Source organism: Nomascus leucogenys, chromosome 5 (assembly GCF_006542625.1).
Source record: "Nomascus leucogenys isolate Asia chromosome 5, Asia_NLE_v1, whole genome shotgun sequence".
NCBI classification, from domain to species: domain Eukaryota; kingdom Metazoa; phylum Chordata; class Mammalia; order Primates; family Hylobatidae; genus Nomascus; species Nomascus leucogenys.
The window spans coordinates 33,373,186-33,395,767 of record NC_044385.1 but is presented as its reverse complement, the minus strand read 5'-3'; positions in this window follow the sequence as shown (position 1 = coordinate 33,395,767).

The following is a 22,582-nucleotide window of genomic DNA, read 5'->3' as shown; positions in this document are numbered from 1 at the left end:
TGTGCAATAGTCTGTGTGTGTATTTCTTAGCAGTGCTCCCTTCCCTTTTATGCTTTGCTTGGGAAAAAGATTGAAATTAGTTTGCATTTCCTCAGAGCCCATTAATTGATGATTAAAGAAACCTGTCCCAATGTTACTAGAAAGATGTGTGCCACAGAGAAATAATTTAGAATTAAATATGTGTTCATTCTGCAAATATATACTGAGCAATGAGCAGGAGGCAGCCTGCACTAGGTGTGGGAGATGCCGTGGCAACTCAGGCTTGTGGTCCTCTGGGGATAAAGATGGCAAACATACAGAAGCATCTCTTCTGAAACAAAGGAGGGCCAGGGAAGGAAAGGGGATGGAGTACTGTTTTATTTTGGGTGATCAGAGAAGGTCTCTGAGGGGACATGGAGACCTGACAGAAGAGAGGGAGAAGTGAACCATGAGGCACAGAGAGTCTTCATCACACACTCTCTTTCCTTAAATGAAAAGGGCAATTTCTAATCAACAATACATTGTGTATAATACCCATTAAATAAAAAATTGATATGTAGGTATTATTGTATATACCATGAAACTATTTATAAATATAAATGTACACTTATACATAATTTATATAGAATAAAAATATATGTTTCTCAAATAATATGTGGTCTAATGTTAACATGAGTTATTGTTGGGCAGGGAGATCATGAGTGAATTTAATTTTCTTCCCTAAATTTTTTATACTTCCACATTTTATGTAGACATATCTTGGAGATACCATGGATTTGGTTCCAGACCATCACAATAAAGCCAATATTGCAATAAAGCAAGCCACATAATTGTTTGGTTTCTTGGTGCATATAAAAGTTATGTCTACACTATCAAGTGTGCGATAGCATTATAACTAAATAAAAATGTAATACCTTAATTTTAAAATATTTTATTGCTAAAAAATGCTAATGATCATTTGAGCCTTCAGTGCATCATAATCTTTTTGCTGGAGTGTCTTGCTTCCATGTTGATGGCTGCTGACTGATCAAGGTGGTGGTTGCTGGAAATTGGGGCAACCGTGGCAATTTTTAAAAACAAGACAACAATGAAGTTTGCCACATTGAATGACTCTTCCTTTCATGAAAGGTCTTTCTGTAGTATGTGACACTGTTCCACAGCATTTTGCACACAGTAAAACTTCTTTAAAAATTAGAGTCATCTCTCTCAAACCTTGCTGCTGCTTTATCAAATAACTTTATGGAATATTCTAAATCCTTTCTTATCATTTCCACAATGTTCACAGCATCTTCACCAGGAGTAGATTCTAACTCAAGAAACCACTTTCTTTGCTCACCCATAAGAAGCAACTCCTCTTCCATTCAAGTATTATCATGAAATCGCAGCAACTCAGTCATATTTTCAGGCTCCACTTCTAATTGTAGTTCTCTTGCTGTTTCCACCACATCTGAAGTTACTTCCTCCACTAATGTCTTCAACTCATCAAGTCATCCTGAGGGTTTGAATCAACTTCTTTCAAACTCCTATTAATGTGGACATTTTCACCTCATTTCCTGAATCACAAGTGTTCTCAATGGCATCTAAAATGCTGGATCCTTTCCAGAACATTTTTAATGGACTTTTCCCAGATCCATCAGAGGAATCACTATTTGTGGCAGCTATACCCTTATAAAAATGTATTTCTTATATAATAAGACTTGAAAGTCAAAATTACTCCTTGATCCATGGGCTGCAGAATGGATGTTGTGTTAGCTGACATGAAGACAACAATCATCTGCTTGTATGTCTCCATCAGAGCTCTTGGGTGACGAGGTGCATTGTCAATGAGCAGTAATATCTTGAAAGAAATCTTTTATTTTGATCAGTAAGTATCAACAGCGAGCTTAAAACAGTCAGTAAACCAGGCTGTAAACAAATGTGCTATTATCCACGCTTTCACTGTTTCATTGATAGAGCACAGGAAAAGTAGATTGAGCATCATTTTTAAGGGCCCTAGAATTTTTAGAATGGTCATTGAACATTGGCTTCCACTTAAGTCACCAGCTGCATTAGCTCCTAACAAGAGAATCAGCATGGCCTTTGAAGCTTTGAAACCAGGCATTGACTTCTCCTCTCTAGCTATGAAAGTCCTAGAAAGCATCCTCTTCCAATAGAAGGCTGTTTCATACATATTAAAAATCTGTTGCTTAGTGTAGCCATCTTCATCAATAGCTAGATCTGGATAACTTGCTGTAGTTTTTACATCAGCGCTTGCTGATTCATACTGTACTTTATGTTATGGAGATGGCTTCTTTCCTTACACATTGTAAACCAACCTCTGCTAGCTTCCAATTTTTCTTCTGCCTCTTCCTAGCCACTCTCAGCTTTCATAGAATTAAAGAGGGTTAGGATCTTTCTCTGGATTAGGCTTTGGCTTAAGGAAATGTTGTGGCTGGTTTCATTTTCTCTGCGGACCACTCAAAGTTTCTCAATATCAGCAATAGGGCTGTTTTGCTTTCTTATCGTTCTTGTGTTCACTGGAGTAGCACTTGTAATTTCTCTGAAGAACTTTTTCTTCGCATTCACAAATTGGGTAACTGTTTGGTGTAAGATGCCTACCTTTTGGCGTTTGCTGGCATTTGACCTGCCTTCCCCACTAACCTTAATCATTTCTAGCTTTTGATTTAAAGTGAAAGACGTGTGACTCTTTCTTTTACTTGAACACTTAGAAGCCATTGTAGGGTTGTTCGTTGGCCTAATTTCAATATTGTTGTTTCTTGGGGAATAGGCCTAAGGGAGGGGAGAGAGACGGAAGAACAGCTGGTCAATGGAGCAGTCAGAACACACACACTTATCAATTAAGTTTGCTCTTTTATGAGTGGGTTCGTGGCACCCCAAAACAATTATTGTCATAACATCAAAGAACACTGACCACAGATAACCATAACAAATATATTTGAAGTATTATAATGTAAAAAATGGCACCAATAGCCTTGCTTAATGCAAGGTTGCACAAACCTTCATTTGTAAAAGAAAAATCCCCAAAATCCGCAATATCTGCAAACTCAGTAAAGCAAGGCACAATAAAACGAAGTATGCCTGTATAGCAATCCTGCATTAGTTTTTTTGTGTCATGGTTTTATCTTTTGTGGGCTATTTTTAATTTTTCAAATGAGATAGTCATCTATTAAGAATTGAGTACTTTTTCTAAAAGCCAATATAAATAATGGTAATAGCTATATATTTATTGACCACTTGGTATGTGCCAGGGACTTTTGAGTGCTTTATGTGCATTATCTAACTTAATCCTCATCACCACATCTTGAGGTAGGTGCTATCGTTATTGCCATCTTTATTCCACAGCTGAGGAAAGTGAGGTGGGTAGTGGTTGATAACCCAAGGCCACTCAGCTAGTGTGCGCTGCAGCCAGGGGACTCAGGCAGTCTGAACCCGAAGTCCCAATCATAACATGATGCCACAGCTTCCCTCTCCCCTCAGAGGACCAGTGTAGCCTCATGGTCTTCATTTTTAGTTGATATTCAGAGGTGGAAAGTAGAAGGAGTTATCAGGAATTATCAAGAGGATTGCCTCAATAAATATTGATATAGCAAAGGCCAAATGGAACCAGAATGAAAGTATTTGATCTGTCCATTCCCTGGTGGCTGTTTTATTCCAGGCCAGGTGGTATGCAGATTTTCCTACCAATTTTGACTGCTCTGATGAATTGCAATAATTCAAATAGGATTTACTGCAAGGCCAGGTCTTGGTATGTGTGGACACAGCTTACGGTGACTTGTACTAAAATGCATTTATCTCCTTTCTCCTCTCTTCATACCTGGCTTCTCCCCCTCCATATAAATTTCCTTTCAGGGGACTCTAAAAATTGGATTGAATCAAGATGCTATGGGAGATTTTTTTTTTTTTAATTTGTGTGACTACAACAATGTGACCTGATTCTTTTCTCTCTTTTTTTCACTTTCCATCTGGTTGTTTAGGTGAGAGGTAAACACAAACTTCTTCATTGTCTATGAACTAAAAGGGCACAAGACCCACACATACTAGGGAAGTCAAGTGAGTACAACAAGCAGGAATCAGTGAGATCCAAGAAGTGCAGCCCAGACAAAAGCCAATCAGGACAAGGACAAGGAGAACCTGTGCCTTGGTGTCTTCTTACCAAGGGGTTCATTGTCCTGAGGGAAGAATCCTGAACCCCCATGCTTGGGATTAGATTTGGTCTCTAGTCTCTGACATGCCCACAGCCAAAGCATCCCCGCCAGGCTGCCCACCCACCCCCCCAACTCTGTAGAAGCTCAGACACTTTGTTAAGGGCTCCTGAGGCTCCCGACATTTTCCCAAGCACACCAATGTTTATTTGGGTGTTTGGAGGGGTTAAGAGAGTGGTGACCTCCATTGTCTTCTTGTTCCACCATTCTCTGCGATTTCAGAGGCCTCACTCTAAGCACCTGAGGAATTCTGAGCATCTAAAAGAAAAGTATAGAAAAGAAAAAGTAGGGATATGATCAACTGCTGCTGAAAAATAAATATTCCCCATTTCAGGAGCACAGTGAAAGGATGAGAACTTGTAAGGAGGCCAGAGATGAGGTTAAATCAGACTCATTATGCCATGGCCCTGAGTGCCATAAGGAGGCATAGCAACCGAACACCTGGAGGAAAAACAATAGTCTTTGGATGGAAAGACCTAAAGGGCCCCTTAAATCTTTAATAAACTCAGTATGTGGATGACTCATATCTCTGAACAAGTCTCCTTCACCCTGCTGCCTGTGTAGCTCCTGGTGCTCAGGTATGACACACCCAGTGATGGTAAACAAAATCACATGTCATATGACATTTGCTTTAGCTTACTCATGGATTCATGGCAGTTTTCTTTCTTTTTCTTTTAATGCTCAGTGACTTCACCTTTCCGAGATCGCAGACTTTGTGTCTTTGTTGTCGTGGTTTAAAAACTTGATTGATGGTTGAAAATGAATCACGACATAAGACCCAAAGCTGAGTTGCATCATGGCTGGGAAGCTGGGAGGAAGTCACAGAATCAATGTGGATCTGAATGCGGATCCAGTGTCACCATTTGGACCATGAGAACCAGTTAGTTCAAGTTGATGGCTTGTTATACCAGACCGACCAGCAAGTTTAGTCAAAAGGCTGGAACTAGTTGCCGCATGGAGATGTGCAGAGAAGTTTTGCTTCTGATGGGACCAACATGCTTTCTTTTTCTCAAATATAGAGATGTCAGATCACCTTTATAGTAAAATGTTAAATGTCTATAGTAAGAAGGAAGAAGATTGAGGAGAAGGCTTTCCCTGTGTCCTATGATGTCTTTGTTAGTGTGAGTTCGAGTACTTGTCTACATGGGTGCAAAGGAATGGGGGTGTAAGGGTTAGAAAGAAGACAGAACATGCTCCCTATTTCAGGGAGTCAAGGGTCAAAAGAAGTAAAATATTTACATGTAAATTTACTAACTAATGTTAATTCTCATTGAGAGGCAGTAAAGAATTTTTCAGAAGGAAAAATGCAATGCAGAAAGAAGAATCAAGTAAGATGGTATCTGGAAGTGCTCTTCTGGAGCAAAGCCAAAGAAGGTGTATAGTTTTATCTCTCATGGAACTGCCTGAGGCTTGACCCCCGGGTAGGTATATAAGTCCACAAGTTCATGGGTGAACAAGCGCATTGCCAAATTATGCTGGGGCAAAAAGCAGCAGCCAGATGCCCAACTTCCCCTCTTCCTTCAGCTCTACTTCTGTAATCACTAGACAGTACAAGGTGGGGACAGAAGCCTAAGAATCTTCATCTATAGGAGCTCTGTGCAGAGGCCTAATGCCACCCAAATAGGAGATCCAGCCCTGGGTGCAATTTGAGTCATAATCTAAGTGCAAAACTGTACAACCTGATTATATTAGAGGAACTGGTACTCTGTTACAGAGCCACAATCTGAGCCAAGAAGAATTCTCTTCTTATAGGCTATTTTGAGTTTTTGAATCCAGTCCTTTCCTTTATTCCAACCAGCACCATGAAGGCTATTTGAAAACCATGAGTTGGAAAAGAAGAAGGCCCTAGTTGAAACCTGAGAGATGGCATTTCGGGGAGGGATGAGGTTCAAAGGAACGAGAATCTAGGAAGTGACAGCAGGGCTCAGTGGTGCATGCCTGTAATTCCAACACTTTGGGAGGTCGAGGCAGACAGATCACTTGAGGCCAGGAGTTTGAGACCAGCCTGGCTAACATGGTGAAACCTATTTCTACTAAAAATACCAAAATTATCTGGATGTGGTGGCGTGCACCTGTATTCCCAGCTACTCCAGAGGCTGAGGCGTAAGAATCACTTGAACCCAGAAGTGGGAGGTTTCAGTGAATCAAGATCATGCCACTGCACTCCAATCTGGGTAACAGAGCGAGATTCTGTCTTAACACAAAAAACAAACAAACAAACAAAAAATAATCGCAATCTAGATTGAGAAAGAGAAGCCAGAGAAGAGTGGCAAATCGTGGAAACCAATAGTGCAGACAGGTGGAGGCAAGACGAAGCGCTAACTGTTCCTATCACAATAACATAAAGGTCACTGGTTATAAATTTCCTTTGTCAGAGCAGTTTAAACAGAAAAGATAAAAGGCAGATCATTTTGGATCAAGTAATAGCTGGGAAATGAGAAAAAGGAAAATGGGAGTGTGGATCACTTTATTTGAAGCCTTCACAGGGAGCTCATTTATGTGCTGGGAAGATGAAGCCATTGAAGATGGAAACTCCAGGGATAAGAGGGGAAATTAACAGAGTAAAGCCCTAGGAGATGGGATCCAAAAGGCAGGTGTGTGGATCATCCTTGGATGAAAGGAAGACTCCTTTGAGACAAGGGAGAAAGACACAGAAAAGCTTGTGGGGTATGAATGGAAATTTTAGGGAAATCATATCATTTAGCCTCATTTTTTTCCCCCTGTGAATTTGGAAGTAATATGATCCATTAAGAGAATGGGAAGAAACTAATTAACGACATGTAATGGAATTGCCAATTGTTATTGAGGGACAGCTGAGACTGGAGACCCAAACTCAACAGTGGCACTCATCAGCAAGGCCAATTTATTTCCTGTAAGTCACACTCCCTATTCTGGGTTCAAGAGAAAGACAGGCAGATGATTTGGTTAATTGTTAGTTGAAATGTGGTCAGGCAGATGTAACTAAAGGACAATTTGGCAAAGGAACTGGGGATATGGGTGGGCATAGAAGAAGGGGTGGTTCGTTATGGTTCAGTCCAAATCATTGTTGAGGATTCAGAACATTGGCAAACGGAAAATGAACCATTTTTGTGTTGTTGTGTTTCCATTTATCACCTTGCTATATTTACACAGGTTAGAACAGCTGTTGGAAAAAACTCTATGGCTAACCAAAATTTTAGAACCACCCCTTTTTGAGGAGTGCCTTATCACGATATTTCTAGCTAAACTGGGTATATCAGACATGATGGGTGAGACTCGAGTTCAGTGGTTTAACACAACAAAGGTTTATTTCTTGCTCATGCAAAGTCCAGGGCAGCCTGACTTCACTCAGGGCTAGAAGTTGCTTCTATCTTGGGGCTCCACCATCTCAACACACAGCCCCTGAAGGGGCAGAAAGGATGGACTAGGCGCACTGATTATTAGCACCTCAAAGCAGTTGTAGAGATGCAAGAATTTGTTCACATTCCCATGAGCTCAAACTCATCCCAAGACTTCAAATCAACTGCAAAGAAAACTAGGAAATGAAGGAGAGTCCATAGGCATTCAGGGAGCATCAATTGCCTCTGTTAACCTGGGTCAACCACCAAGAATGCTCAACCTGCACCTGGTAAACACCATTCCAGGGAACTTGACTATTTTGTGATGAGGAAGAAAAGGCTTAGAAAGTGAGAAGTAGAACATTACTTGGGACACATACTGTCCACATAGCTCCAAACAAGCAGTTAAAAAGTAAAAAAGACTAGCCAAACTCTAATTTTTAATTGGATTTGCGTAGGAAAACAAAGGCAACAAGAAGAATGAGGAGGAGGAGGAAGAAGAGAGGGAGGAGCAGGAGGAGAAAGAGAAACAAAGAAAAGGAAGAAGGAGGAGAAAAAGAAGGACATGCACCAAAGCAACGAGGTTATTTCATCAAAGTCAAATTTTGCTATAATCATTTTTCCACCCTAAATTTGGCCAAACAAGTGGCTGCTCACAGGAAATGGGAACATAAATAAGGGTAAGGCACAACAGCAACTGGTCTAAACTTGCAGCCCTGAAGGCCACATGGCAAACAGGCTGGAGTGAAGTTGGAGGAATAAATGTTGTACTCCAACTGTTCTCAGGCCTCCTCTGGCTTTCTTCCTAGCTTGCTGTAACTCACCATTTCGGAAGCGCTGGACTATTGTTATTATCATTATTTAAAATGCTTTTCAAGACCAAGAGGTATGAACAGGCCTGTTCCACAAGCAGCCCCACTCTTTCAGGGGAACGTGTTATTTCTTTTTAATTTGCTCACTCAGTCCTGAATAACTTTTCAGAGGGCTCCAGACGCCGCAGTATGACAGCTAAACCAAGGCGCATCGGATGCGATGGAATTGCTCTACAAGCAACCTTGCCAAAGGCCCTTTTCGATGCACAAAGCTGGCTCTATCTTTATATATTGAGGGAGCTAAATCAATGTTAAATGCTTGGCTCTTTTCACAGGACAATGACCAGGACCTAAGCTGCGTCCTTCCTTTTTGATTGACACTTGAAACGCAGCGCGGGAATCAGCCAGAGGCGCTGCTACAAGCCGAACCCTCTGCTGGGATAACCACTGGTGACATCTGCAGAAAGGCCGACAAAAGGCAGTTGAAAGCTGTGTTTGTTGCCTCCCCCCCTCAGATCTCCTCGCTTTCATGGAGCTCCTTCCTTGCTTTAATATTATGATTCAGCACCTGGCTTTTTTGAACCTTGCTTTAAACTTCAAAAGGCGAGGTGGTATTAACAAACATGAAACGAAAAAGTGGCGGTAGTTTGATTTACTGTTGTCGTCTTATCAAGGGGTTTTTTGTCACCAGCTGCCACTTTCTGTCATCTTTGGAGCCATTATCATTTCTCTAAAATCTAAAAGACTCCACTTAATAACAGCTTTGAATACAGGCAGGATCAGTAACATACACAGTTCTGGGGATGACAGGACCATCAAATGAAAAGAAAGATGTTGCCAAAAAAAAAAAAAAAAAAAAATCCAAACCGCACAAATAAGAGCTGTAGTACTTTCTAGTGACCTTGATTTCTGAATTAAACAAATCAAATCCAATTCTATTGTTCCTTTTGAATTCCAGTTTAGAGTTTCCTTGAGAAGTTCCTTTTTGTTGTTAGGACTAGTGGGGAGGAAAAAACCTCAAGCCACAACAAGGCTTTGCTACTGCAGACAGAAGAGGAAGCTGCCGCTATCATGAAATGTTTGAAACGACCTCTGCTTGTGCCTCCGCTCAGCTAATTACCAGCTCACTTTCACTGACTTTCTAACACTTTGAGCACCCACTTGATGCTGACAGCCAGGCAAACACTGCAAACTCTCACTAAGGAGAAGGTTGCTCCATGTTATAATCTTTCCCAAGGGCTAGCAGCTCTGGGCTTTCTCACCAAACCCATAGGACCTAAGAGGACTTTCTAATTGTGTTCATAGAAGCTGGGTCCACCAGCCCACTGATTAATCCTGTGATCTGCTTGGAACCTCACACACATGAAGTTGGTCAAAGCCACAAGGAACCTTAGAGATTACCCAATCCAGTGATTTGGTTTCTCCCAAGGATTTTTGCAAAAATACTGATGCTTCCTTGAGCTCCTCTCATGTTGCTTGAATCCACAGCTCAGAGAGTGTGCTGCAGACACCTGTATTTTTAAAACTTCTCCTGATGATTCTGATTTCCAAAGAGGATTAAGATGAACCCTTACAGATGAGGTTTCTGAGAATCAGAGAACTTGAGTCACTTGTCGAAGGTTGCACAGCAAATATGTGGCAGAGCTGGACTGAGGCTAAGTGATGGGAGCCCAGAACAATGCCCACGTCTCCATGGTAGATCCACAGATGAAAGCTGGAGAGTGCCAACTGGATGGCGCTTTTCACTATGGACGGGGCTGAGCATCTGCTTTCAAAGATGCCAGTCATAGTAACCCAAATTATTGTTACTGCCTCACTTAGCTTTTTCCCTTCTGCTTCCCCCCCATTAAGTGTGTAAAACTCTTCATAAACTTTCAGATACCATCAGTGATGAGTTTCTTACATCCTCCTTCTTCCATAGCCCCTTAGGGCCTTGAGATATTATACTAAAATGTGGAGGCAATAACTGCTGATCCCTGGCAAACTTTTCAGAAATTAAAAAAAAAAAAATGGAAAAAGGGTGAAGCTGCTCATTTAGAAGTTATCAAGTGCAAAACATTTCATCTGTGCCTTGCTCTGATGTGTCATCACTTTGAAATAAGCCAAACACACTTGATCATCTGTTTCTTCCTTTTATAATCTATTAACCCGAACTTGCTGCTTTATTACACAGCATTGTTGGGTGTAGCATCAAAAATCTTATGTATTATAGCTGTTTTTACAAAGGTGTTTGTATCAAATTAGCCATATCAATGATTGCTTAATAGCCTGGAGTTTCAACCCATGAACCCTAAGTGGTCTACTTAGGGTGGTGGTTCCTGGACACCTCATAGACCTTTAGAAATAGGCAGCAGAGGTTTGGTCTCCAGATGAAAGACAGTATCCTTGGAGATGTCTGTGGATCTGTTCCTGAAACACTGGGACTGTGACAGCTGCTCTAAAAAAAAATAAAAATAAAAATAAAATTAAAAAAAAACAGAAAATAAACCCAAAACAAAATTATGAGATCTTTAGCCCAAAAGATCAGGTCAGTTTTGAAGATATAAAACAATACAGCAAAGGCCAATAGTTTATCTCCATGCCAACTTTTAATGAGTGTTAGTGATATCTTGGAGGGCTGAACTAAGAAGGATTTGGGACTCAATAGTAAAGCTATTATGAATGATTAGCAATGCCTGCCATGGATGGGGAGATATATACGTATGTAGCTTTAAGACCTGATAGAGTGGTCAAAATAAGTTTGGCGTTATCCATGGGTTTATAACCTAGTTTTCATTACTTACTAGGAAGTAATGAAAATCATTTAGGAAAAATCATTTAGTTTTCTCATTGTAAAATGGGCATAACACCTTATACTGTGTTTTCAGATTTGAATGACACAGTAAGTAGAAAGCCATCATCCCACTGTGTGCCATACAGTAGATGATGATCAAAAAAATTGAAGCTCTTATTGGTATTATGGAGGGAATAAAACTATCTCCCTTTAGTTAAGACTTTATAGAATAGGTAAAGGAAGCCCTTGGGATCATTCGCTAGGGAATGAGATGCAAAAATTTTGAGCCAGGAAAACTGTTTCTACTCTTCTCCTTAGTCTGACAATTTAAAAAAGAACGAAGGAAGGAAGTGAGGATGGGAATAAAGCTAGGGAGGGAAGAATAGAAAGGAAAGAGGGAGAAAAGAAAGGTTCAATGATGGAATAGGAGAGTGGCAGATCCAGCAGGAAGTTGGCGGGAGATGAGCAGGACTGGGACAAAGTATTGGACATCTTGAGGTATAAAAAGATTTGTTTTTAGACTTTTTTAAAAGCCTTAGCCCTGGCATTCTGGCCAATAATAAAATTGTTCTATTTTGAATAAAAAGATGATTCTCCCCCATCTCCTTAGCCACACTTCATAGTTGTTCCCCATTGTTAATATATATTTCCATATCTCTGTAGTCCCCACTGTCAAGAGGACAACATGAAAATGAAATTTTATCATAGCACAGTGAATAGATACCTTCTGACTAGAACTCAGAAGATACAGGCATCATCTCTTGTGTAGCCACATACTGGCCAAGTGTCCTTGGATAAAGTCACATAGTCATTCTGAGACTGTTTCTTCTTTTATAAAGTGGGAATAAGGAAATCTTATCTGCTAACCTTAAAGGTTATTAGAAGGACAGCTAAAAGATAATATGTATGAAACATCTTTGTCAACTGTATATTTTGATGCATGTATGAACGGATGATGACAACTAGTCCAGGCTTTGCAGACATGGATCCACTTTTCTGGTGGGATTTTAGGAAAGAATATTCTTCATTATATCAGTGGCCCCTGGCCTCACAACCTTCTAAAATATCTCCCCAAATCTTCTTCCTCAGTAATTTGAATTCTCATTGGAATTAGAGACTTATTCTTTTGAGTAACCAAATGACATCATCAGGTATCCTCTCAAAGAAGTCTACAGTCTTATAAGAAGTAAGGCATTTACTTAGGAAGAACTAGGTTAGTCACTGGATTTCTTGGGAAACCAGTACAAATAAATGAGAATGAAAGGGAAATTTGATGGGGAGACAAAGAGAATGAAATGATTAAGCAATTAAGAGATAAACTCACAATGGCTTCTGTCCTGGATCCACCACTTACTAACCTTATAACCTTCGTCAAGCTATTAGATCTCTGCTGGCTTGTGTTTCCTTGTCTGTTTATTTATTCGTTCATAAGTATTATCAAGCATCTTCTCTGTGTTAGGCCTTGTCCTAGGTAGTAAGAAAGTTAAATTCCTTGACTTTATGAAGCTTGAATTTTACCAGGGTAGATAGAATATAGTAAACAGAGAAACACAGTTGAGTAAGTACTAAGAAAAAATAAGAAAAGTGAAAGCTAACATAAAAATAACTAAGCAGGTTAAAGAGAGAGTGAAAAATGGGGAATAAAGTGGAGGAGGAAAGTTCTTCAACGAGGTGCTATCAATGAAAAGATGGAGTGAACCAGGGGAAATTCTGAGAGAAGAGTATTCAAGAAAGGAAATACCAATGCAAAGTCTTTCTTAAATTTAAGGAATGAAAATGAGGTTCATAAGAAATGGGCAGACTTGAGATTGATTTTACAGGTGGAGCTGACAGTACTTATTGATGGATTAGATACGGGGATGAGGGACAGAGAAGAGTCAAAGATAACTGGTGATCTGGTTGACAGCAAGGTGGATAAGGAAGATGGGATTTATTGGGGGGAGGGAATAAGAGTTCTGCTTTAGACATAATACGCTTGTAAAATTTTGTAACATTTTAAAAATCTGACAAATGGAGATAGTACCTCTCTACTAGTAGATGAGATAGTGTGTGGAAAGGGCCTATACAGGATCTGATGTGGAACAAGTGCTCAATACACTGTACTTCTGTGGAACACTGGGCAGGAATGTCACACCAAGCTGTGGGGTGGAACTGATCCTTGTACAGTCAAGAAACTACACAAAAATGAGGGAGGGGAGGCCAGAACACTAGTAGAATGAAACCAAGTATAAGCAGGAGAAGCAAGAGAGGACTGAAGACATGGTTTGAACGCTCCACATTCTGCATTCAGTCCACCCAGTGGGGCATGGTGGAAACCAAGAAGCTATTTACAAGAGGTTATCAAATCCAGTAGTCCATTCTGTACAAAGATTGGTTTTTATTTTTCTTCTTGAACTGACTGACTTAACAGCACATTGGGAGTCACGAAGACATTGTCTTGGCCCAGGATGCTGAAATGATCTTTACCACCAAACAACTCACTCCATACTGAAGATGCAGCCTAGGGGATGTGCTTGCTCTAAGCAGTGGCAAAACACATCTTACCAAAAGACAAATGGTTTTTGTTCTTCCGTGGTGCAGTAAATCTATGCCAAAAATTTTATTTATCAACCAGGCATACAAACAAAAAGAGGTAATGTTAGAAGTCACTGCTTGTCATCTACTTAGATGAATATCAAAGGCCACTGCCTTCTAGGTCTACCAGCAAGATCTGCTAAACACGACCTATTTTCTATCATGCGTTTCTTCTAAGTATGAAAAAAGCAAAACCAACCGAAAACAATACCACAGAAATTCCATTCCTTCCCCTAACTCCCTCCCCATACCCTGGGCACACATTTATCAGTTCCATGCAGCAGCTGTGATGGAAATGAGAACTACAGGAAACTTCAGAGTTAATCATGCCAAATGGCTACATATACTCAGGAGAGGGCAATTCTGGTCACTCATCTGACACCATGCAGATGGCCCAAGCTACCAAATCTCTCTTAACATTCCTGGGTCTGACCCCCAAACCAATCTGCTAAGGAACCCTCAGAGCTTGGGGATGTAGGTACTTTGGCCTCAGCTGGACAGTTGAGGAGAGTGAATTTGGAATACAAAGTTTTATGGATAATCTCTAAGCTTTCCACTCTCTATGTAAGACATAACGACTAATTCCTCAGTTTCACACACACAAAGTTTCTTTGATGAGAGTAGATGCTAAAGCCTTGTGCATCTCAAAAAGATTTTCAGAGCAGAGGGGAAAAAAGTAGCAGGGGTGGACAGCACATTTTTATGGAAAACTAGGGCCCAAGGCTCGGCCAGGCTCCTGACAGCCACTTGGACCTTGCCCTAGACCCGGTGAGAAGGAGCCATGAGAAGTGAGGTAAAATGATGACCAAGAGTGGAATTCAGTTGAATTAATTTACTTGGGAAAAGAAAGGTTGGAATTTAGTCAGTAGAGATTGTGTAGTTTTTTCCTTTGGTTGCACACCAACTATTAATTATGTCTTTCTTCTCTTCTAGACAGTAATAGCCTAAAAGGGCCAGGACGGTGTCTGTTTTGTTCAGCCACCCTAACTCCGGCACCTCGGATACTTCTTGGCACATTCTAATTTGATGTGAAATATTTGTTTAATTAATGAACATATTTGTGCATGATGACACAGCCTCTGAAAGAGTTTAGTATTATGGAATTCTTGAGAAACAATCTGAGCTATTTCATGAGCTGTCAAGGTACCACAGGTTGAACCAAAGGTCCTATGCCTGGGTTTAACAGCTGTAACTCAGGTGATCTGTCCTGACACGTAGTTATGTCACCATGTGAGCACATAGCCCATATGCCTGGTCAGCCCTTCCTAATCTTAGATAAATTTGTTCACAAAGTCACACTAGCTTTGGAAAATCATTCTGACTCAGGTGATGGGATAAAAATGCATCCCTTAAAGCGATAAAGTACTCTATTGAGTCTACTTGATAGTACAATGTGACCAATTGCTTGTTAAGTCATATATCTACTAGAACAGTGACAAGAAAGCAGTGACAAGAAAAATGAGAAAAAGATTCATGATAACATTGTCACAAATTTGCCTACTGCCATCCATATTCACTTCTCACATCATTCTGTACTGGAGACTTTTGAATAAGTCAAACGCTTAGATAGGCTTTTGCTACTTGTGACTATTAAATAAGTGTTGTGTTCAAGGCCAGGAAAAAATGATTGTCTCTTAAATTAACAACTTTCAGTGGTTTGTAACGAAAGAGGAACTTGGTGATATGGATAATCCAAAACATTATAGTCTAAAAGTTCTAGAAGGGGGATTTCTTCTTTAAGCATCCAGCCTAATCACTTTCCTTGGGACACAAAGCTGACTGAGGAGGAGAGTTTCTGGGAAGGGGTGAACCAACCCAGCATTCCAAAGTCACCACAGATTCTTTCCATAACAGTGTCCCAAGTGGATAATGGGTGGAGGTAGAGTAGTAGTAGTGGTAGCTATAAACTACCTTCCAAGTTGCTTATACCTGATTCTTATTTACCCCAAATGCCTACTTCTAAATATTTACTTCAGCTTTTAATCTATCCTATGGTCGCTTGATCAGTTGGATGATCTTTGACTTGAGAGAGCCTACAGTCAACAGTATGTATGACTTTCTCTTTATAATCATTGGTGAGTAGGGCATAGGAAGACAGAGTTAGAGGCACAATGGAGTAGACATAGTCCTTGTTCTTAGGGAACATGCAGTCAGAAAAAACTATGATATTTTGTGTGCAACAGGAAATGCTAAATTTAGAAGAGTTGTCAACATCAGTCCAGGTAAAAAGAAGAAGGAAAGAAAGAAGTACTTTATAACTCCATAAGTATTTTGAGAGGGAGAGGCATTGGGGACTGCCGGGAGAGAGAGAGAGAAAGAGAAGAAAGAGAGAAAACGTTTTGCCATATCATCCACTATCCAGGGCTCATCCATGAAACACAAATACCCTGCCATCCAGAGAATAGAGAGCTGTGAAGAGTGGCTTCTGAGTCACCATCACTGAAGTGGAAATATTTGTACAAGTTCAAAGGCACAAGAGACCTTGGCAATCATGTGCGCTAGTGAATGTCAAGACATAAGATGACATCACTACAAACTGACAAACCTGAGGAGTATCTTCTATTTGGAATAAGGAAGCTCTGTGGATAAATCAAGTCTCATTCCTTCTTTTAAATAGTGTTTTCATCCTGGTGTGTCTCCAACCCCGTGGCCCATGATGATACATCATCTGTCTAATTTAACACATTGTGAGCTCTGCAGAGAGAGACTGTGGTTTCCGTGATAATTGTAAGGTGATGAAACACTTTACCAAAGTGGCAGGCAATTGGCTCTTCAGGAAAGGAGAAATAGGAGCTTCTGTATGAAAACAGACTAAAAAGATTAGGATCCCTCAGTAGGGAAAGTCAAGGGCTTGGAGAGCCATGGTAGCAAATCTATGAAATATAAGAATCTGGGTAGGACAATGTCACACCTATCCAATTATCCCGGGAATACTTGGCTCATTGTCTTTCACAGAAGCATGAAGTAGGTTTTTCAGGACAAAAGAAAAAAAAAAAGACTAAATGAAAGCCAGAACTAGAAATTCTAAGAAGTGATACAGGCTGAGAATATAAATAAATAGGAAAATAGTTTGAATAACTCTTATAGAATTTTTTTAAAGGGAAGTTAGGGTAGTCAGCCTTATGTTCCTCACCTATAAAGGGAAGATCTCGAGCAGAAAAGTGACATAATTCTTTGATAACAAGCTCATTGTATTCCAGACACCAACAAAACATTAGCTTCAATGATTTACAATAAATCTAACAAACATATGCAAGTATGTTTGTTAATACCTGTGCTAGGTACTATTTCTAAACAGCCATTAGTCTGTTCCAAAGGGAGAAATTTCTTCTATTCTCATGGGAATTTCAGTAGCCTGATCCATTCAGTGATGAAAATATAAGATTGCAAAAGAAACAAGCTGGGAGGTAAAGAGGAAGGAAGGAATAGTGTCAGGGATTCCTGCTGTCCTAATTTACCTGGAAATGAAATTATTACTGTAAGTTTGTGATAATATTTCACTTTTATGAATTGCTTTGTGATTATAAGCTTACTCTAGCTTCATAACATCCCTATGAGGTTTGATGGCAGACGTATAACCCTATCTCACAGATGAGGAATCAGACCAAGAGTAGTTAGTTATTCTCAAGGTTACCTAATGAATGATGTTCAAGTCAGGTCCCAGTCTCCACTTGCTTGTTGGCATTACCTACCAAACTGTCGGCCAACCCTGACTTTAATACTTCCCTGTGCACAGGATCCAAGATGGCTCTGCTGTCTAATAACTGCACATAGTACGCCATGTTCAGGCAAAATGCAGTGGCATTTTGATGGACCTATGAGATGCATTGAAGCTGTTAGGAACAGTTGAGAGATCACAGGCAAGATCACCTGTTTTGGCCACTAACTCTTCAATTCCCCAATACTGTGCCCCTGGCCCTCCCACCCTTTCCTCCTGCTCTACCGCCCATGGTGCATCTCAAAGAACATTCACACATACAAAAGAGAATCACAGAGCCGTATGAAGAAGGCTCAGGCAAGTCCAAAACTCCAGGGTATGTAACCGTTTTGAACATGCACTTTTGATAGTCTCTCCAGTTTAATTGGAAGAGTGCGATTTAGAAGCAAGCAAAGTCATGTGAACATAGCACTGGAACTCAAAATGAGTATGGACCTTCTCTCTATTCCTTCTCTTCCTGTCGGTCACTGTCACCTGGTCTACAGGCAGGCCAGCTCTCATCTCAGCCGGCCAGCTCTACCTGAAGTATAAGTAAGTCTGACAAAAACCCAGGTTAAAGCTTCAAATGCAAGTTTACCTTCCCAGAGCTCTCCCTCCTCCTTTTAAATTGAGACATTTGTTTAAACCCAATTCTTCCCTCAAATGGATAGAGACACTATGGGCTCTTATTCGGATGCTAGGAAAATGACAGTATTCTGTGGACTTATAGATTATGGAATTTTCTCTCCCACAATTACATGGGTGAGTGGCATAAGAAATAATGAAAAATGCATATGAATGTTATAGCACAGTACTCACTGAGAACAAAGAGACAAAGTCCAGAGTTAATACTGTAAAGCATTACTTTCAACTTATAGATAGCCTAAAAGAGCAACATTTTGACAGCAACTCAGAGGTTCATTTGGGACTGACTTACTCAAGGAACCCCCACCCCACCAACAACCACCCCCATCCTTCACACAAAGGTCATCTGGCCTCTGCCACCTCAGCACTCCTGATATTTTTGCATCCTGAACAGCCAGCCCCACTGTCTGACCAGGTAGCAGTCTTATCGCTATGCTCTTAATGGACTTGGTTGTCATTTGTTGATGAGAAATAAAATAGCAAAAACAACAGCATATAAACAAACAAAGTTTTCCCCAGAGAGCAGATGGGATTCCATCAGGACCCCCAGTCTCCGTATAATCTCTCCCTCCTCCAAGACAGATCAATTCCCAATCTCTTCCCAGGGAATTACAGGTTCGGTCGTGGCATTGGTGAGCCTTTTAGAATGGCATGCCCAAGGTAGTAATTTTGTAATCTACCATAGCTGAAGTAAGTATAGACCTGGGCTTGCTCCAGCCTCTTTCTCTCTCCTCCATCCAGCACTGGGTCCTCACGTAGGTGAAAATACTTTGCATATAAACAAACTCCTCTCAAAGACACCTCAACCTTGACATTTCTTTCTCCTTTTCCAAACTTGCTTCCTTTTAAAACACCTCGCGCCTGCCATGCTCCCACATGAGGCCCAATTATCAGAATAATAATTAACAGACTCTCATTATTTAGGATCAAACAATGCCCCCTTAATGAAGCAAGCCAAGAATAGCCAATGTGATCCCTTAAAACAGGGCGTGAATTTTCCTTACACCTTGGGGCATCTAATCCACCGAAACCATTAGGCACCGAGCTGCCCATAACGGCCTGGATAACATTGAGTCAAGGACAGTTAATGGATGCCAGAGCACAGACCAAAGTGCTCCAAGCATGTCAGTCAAGACTAACCGGAGGCAAAAACATCAAAATGCAGGTTGGAGTTTTGACATTCCTGCAGGCTCTGAACGCCTCGCCAGTAAATTTTTAAAGTCAATATCCCCCTTATGCTCATGAACACTTTTCTGTCTGATGAGTAGGACTAATGTGGATCTGATTGAACTGTGACTAAAGTAGGACTTTAAAGGCAGCTTTGAATGTGTGTGGGGCGGAAAGGGTTTTTTTGTGTGTGTGTTTTGTGTGTGTGTGTTTTCTTTTTTTTCCCCAGAAATGTCTGTGATAATAACGAAGACAGTGTACACAGATTATCACAGGCTGTGTCTTTCGACTTCAAGGTTATGTGATTAGAAAATTAGAAAAGCGACGAGATTAGAAAAACCGCAGAACATTTTGAAAGAAAGCTTTTTTACAAATTATCTGTGTGCTGGATTTACACAGAATCTGAGAGATGGATCTTCTAATGTTTGGAAATGGATAAATGCAACAATGCAAATAGGAAGAACTGGCTTTGGAGCCTACTCCTGGCAGAAGTTCAAAACCCATATTAAGTATTCTAATTCGCTCAAAGTCTGTTACTTATATTTTTTTAAAAATTGTCCCATGCATACAAAAACAAAATATAACCATTCTATAAACGTTAAGGTAGAAACGACAATGAGACTGTTGTTTCTCATAATGTGTGACTTTCCCCCAGATTTGGAATAAAACCTTCTCCTCTCTGCCCTTTCTCTTCTCAGATGCTGAGAATGCTAATTAGAAGGACAGGTATCAGGAAGCCCACACAGAGATGGGTTTGGGATTTTGTCAGCATTGGGCAAGTGGCTTAAGGTGAGATAGCCATTTTGGAGTCAAAGCCTTACTCCTCCTTTAATGAAGGGAAAAATTAAATTTTCCTGTATCAAAACCTAGACTGGTCTAAATAAAAATTCCATTAAAAAATCACTCCATTTGCATGTCTGATGACAAGGATGGATTTCTAAAAATGTATAAGCAGAAAGATCTGTTAGTAAAAACAAAGGTGTAGAGGCTCATCTGTGTCTCATGAGAGCTTCCCAGGGCCCTTCCAGCACTTGGAAGATGGAGTATTATTGTCATGCCCGGGGAGAATAGCTCTATAAGCCCCCAAAGTGCCCACATCCATGTTTAAAGGCATAAGTGACAGTCAAGCCATAGTGACCTTTAACCTATTTAATTGGAAGCTTTAGTAGGCAGCATCTTGACATTTTTAGGACTTAACTCATTGCCCGTTGATTTAGGCCTCCCAAATGTTAAAATATAAATAGATCATAAATGCACGTCTAGGTCAGACTTGGATCTTCCAGAACTCTAGTAGTGATGTCAGCAAGATTTGACAATAAGGACTTCCCATTTAAGTTCAGGGATGCCCCAAAGCACATGAGTTGTCCTTAGCAGCTGATGTATTAAATCAATTAGTTGGACCATCATCTAAATTTCTGTGCGTATTTTGATATTCAACTCAATATATGTGTGTATGTTTTAGCTACCATCTACCTGTTGATTTCTCTGTATATCTATCCATCCAGTACTCAGTTGATCACAATATTTGCATAATTCAAAGCTGTAAGAGTTTATTGAACATCTACCCTATGCCAGCTTTGTTAGACATTCTGGAATAGGACTTTGTAACCTAGGGCTGTGGAATTCTTCTGAGAGGTCTATGAACAGAGTTCAGGGTGTGAATCCACTGTGTCTGTGTGCAAAATTTTGTTTATTTATGTTCCATTTGCTACAGAAGAGCCCATAGCCTTCATAGCATTGTTGGGAGTTACATATGTCAGGACCCTAAATGAATAGATACTTCCTCTATGGCATGTGCTCGGGAAACAATGCTTTAGTGTGAGAGTGTCATAGATTTTTAGAAAATTATTACTGAACATTAGCTAATTTTGTCCCGGAAAATAGGTAATTCAAAGGTGAATTTCTGACTCCAACAAAATCACTCCAAAAGTGATTTAGTTGTTTCCATGGTTTTATTCTGTTGTTTCTGTTTTGTTTCATTTTGTTTGAGGAGAACCTTGCTCAGACCCTGGAACAGCAGAGTATCCACACCTCCCCCAAATGTCCACCATGAAAATTCCTTTTCTCATTTTACTCCTCCCCTACCTTTATTTTCTCTCCTTACTCTTGCGCTTATGCCCCAAATTCTCCACCCTGCTGGTTTCCTCTTTAGCTTCTCTCATTCTCTCTCAGTTCTCTTCCCTTGGCTGCAAACCTGCTCTGTAATTCACCACAGAGCAGCTGTCATTGGCTGGGAGAGCCAGGCTCCTTGGTTTTAGACAGCCCTGGAACAAGGCAGTGACTTTGGTCTCTGGGTTCCTCAATAGACTATACAACAAAGCTGTGGTGAAAGAAGGTGTCTTCTAAGAAGTTCACATTACGGCCTGTAGTAAAAGAAAATGGTGATATTGTTACAGCCACCAGTTTCTTCCCATTGTCTTCCTTGTCAAAAACATGCCCCCTCCAAAGGGATGGGATGCGTTTCAGTACAATTTGAGAATGTTCAGTAACCCAATATTATCTTCATTTCCCTTCTTGTTTCATGTTACTTTCTGATCCTTGAGTTCTCCCAAGTTCACAGCGGTCCATGACATTACGGTGACTCGCTAACTTTCCCATTATACTTACAGTCAATGGGAGAACAATAGATTGTGTTATTCTGTATCTTGCTTCCCTGTCACTCAGTGTTTTATCTCTGTTGATACCCCGGTACCAGACACAGAAACCAAAGTAGGTTGTCTTGTCTTCAGCGAATCTTGAATGCCTTTTGTTCAGAGAGGCGTTTTGTATTCATCAGTCAACTGAGGACTCATCCCGAAGAAGCCCTCAGTCAGCACACAGCCCCAAGAGAAAAAGGGATACTTGGTTTGTGAAATATTCATAGCAAAATGTACCTCAATCATGTTCACCTTTTGGCCCCACGAGCCTGAAAGTATCAACAGTCACAGGCGAATCTTGTGGACGTGAACATTTCCTGGATGAAATAATGTGCCATGTCTCATATCCACTTTTGATATTAAACCCATTCACACAGGCACATTTATCTTCCTACTCCATCTGCCAACACGGCTGTGTCAAACAGCTGTAATAAAAGTCCAAAGGTGAAATGATAGTGATCAAAGTTTAACCCGATTTCTTTCCCCTCTTCTTTGAAAGAGGAAATAGATAGCTTTTCTTCCCCACCCTCTTGCCCCCATGCACTGTATCTTTACACGTCTCCCTCCTGGTGCTTAGAGACAGTCCTGAGGCCAAATTAAATGTCATGTTGTTTATGTTTCTGGAGAATAAAATCTTACCAGATCAATAAACGCATGTCCAAACAGAAAGTAACTGAAGAATATAATGACTGTTAATTGGATGCAATCAGTTGATGACTACTAAGTGTCAAATTCAACCAGAAAACAGTCAACAGAATCCATGGCATGCACAGAAGTGAG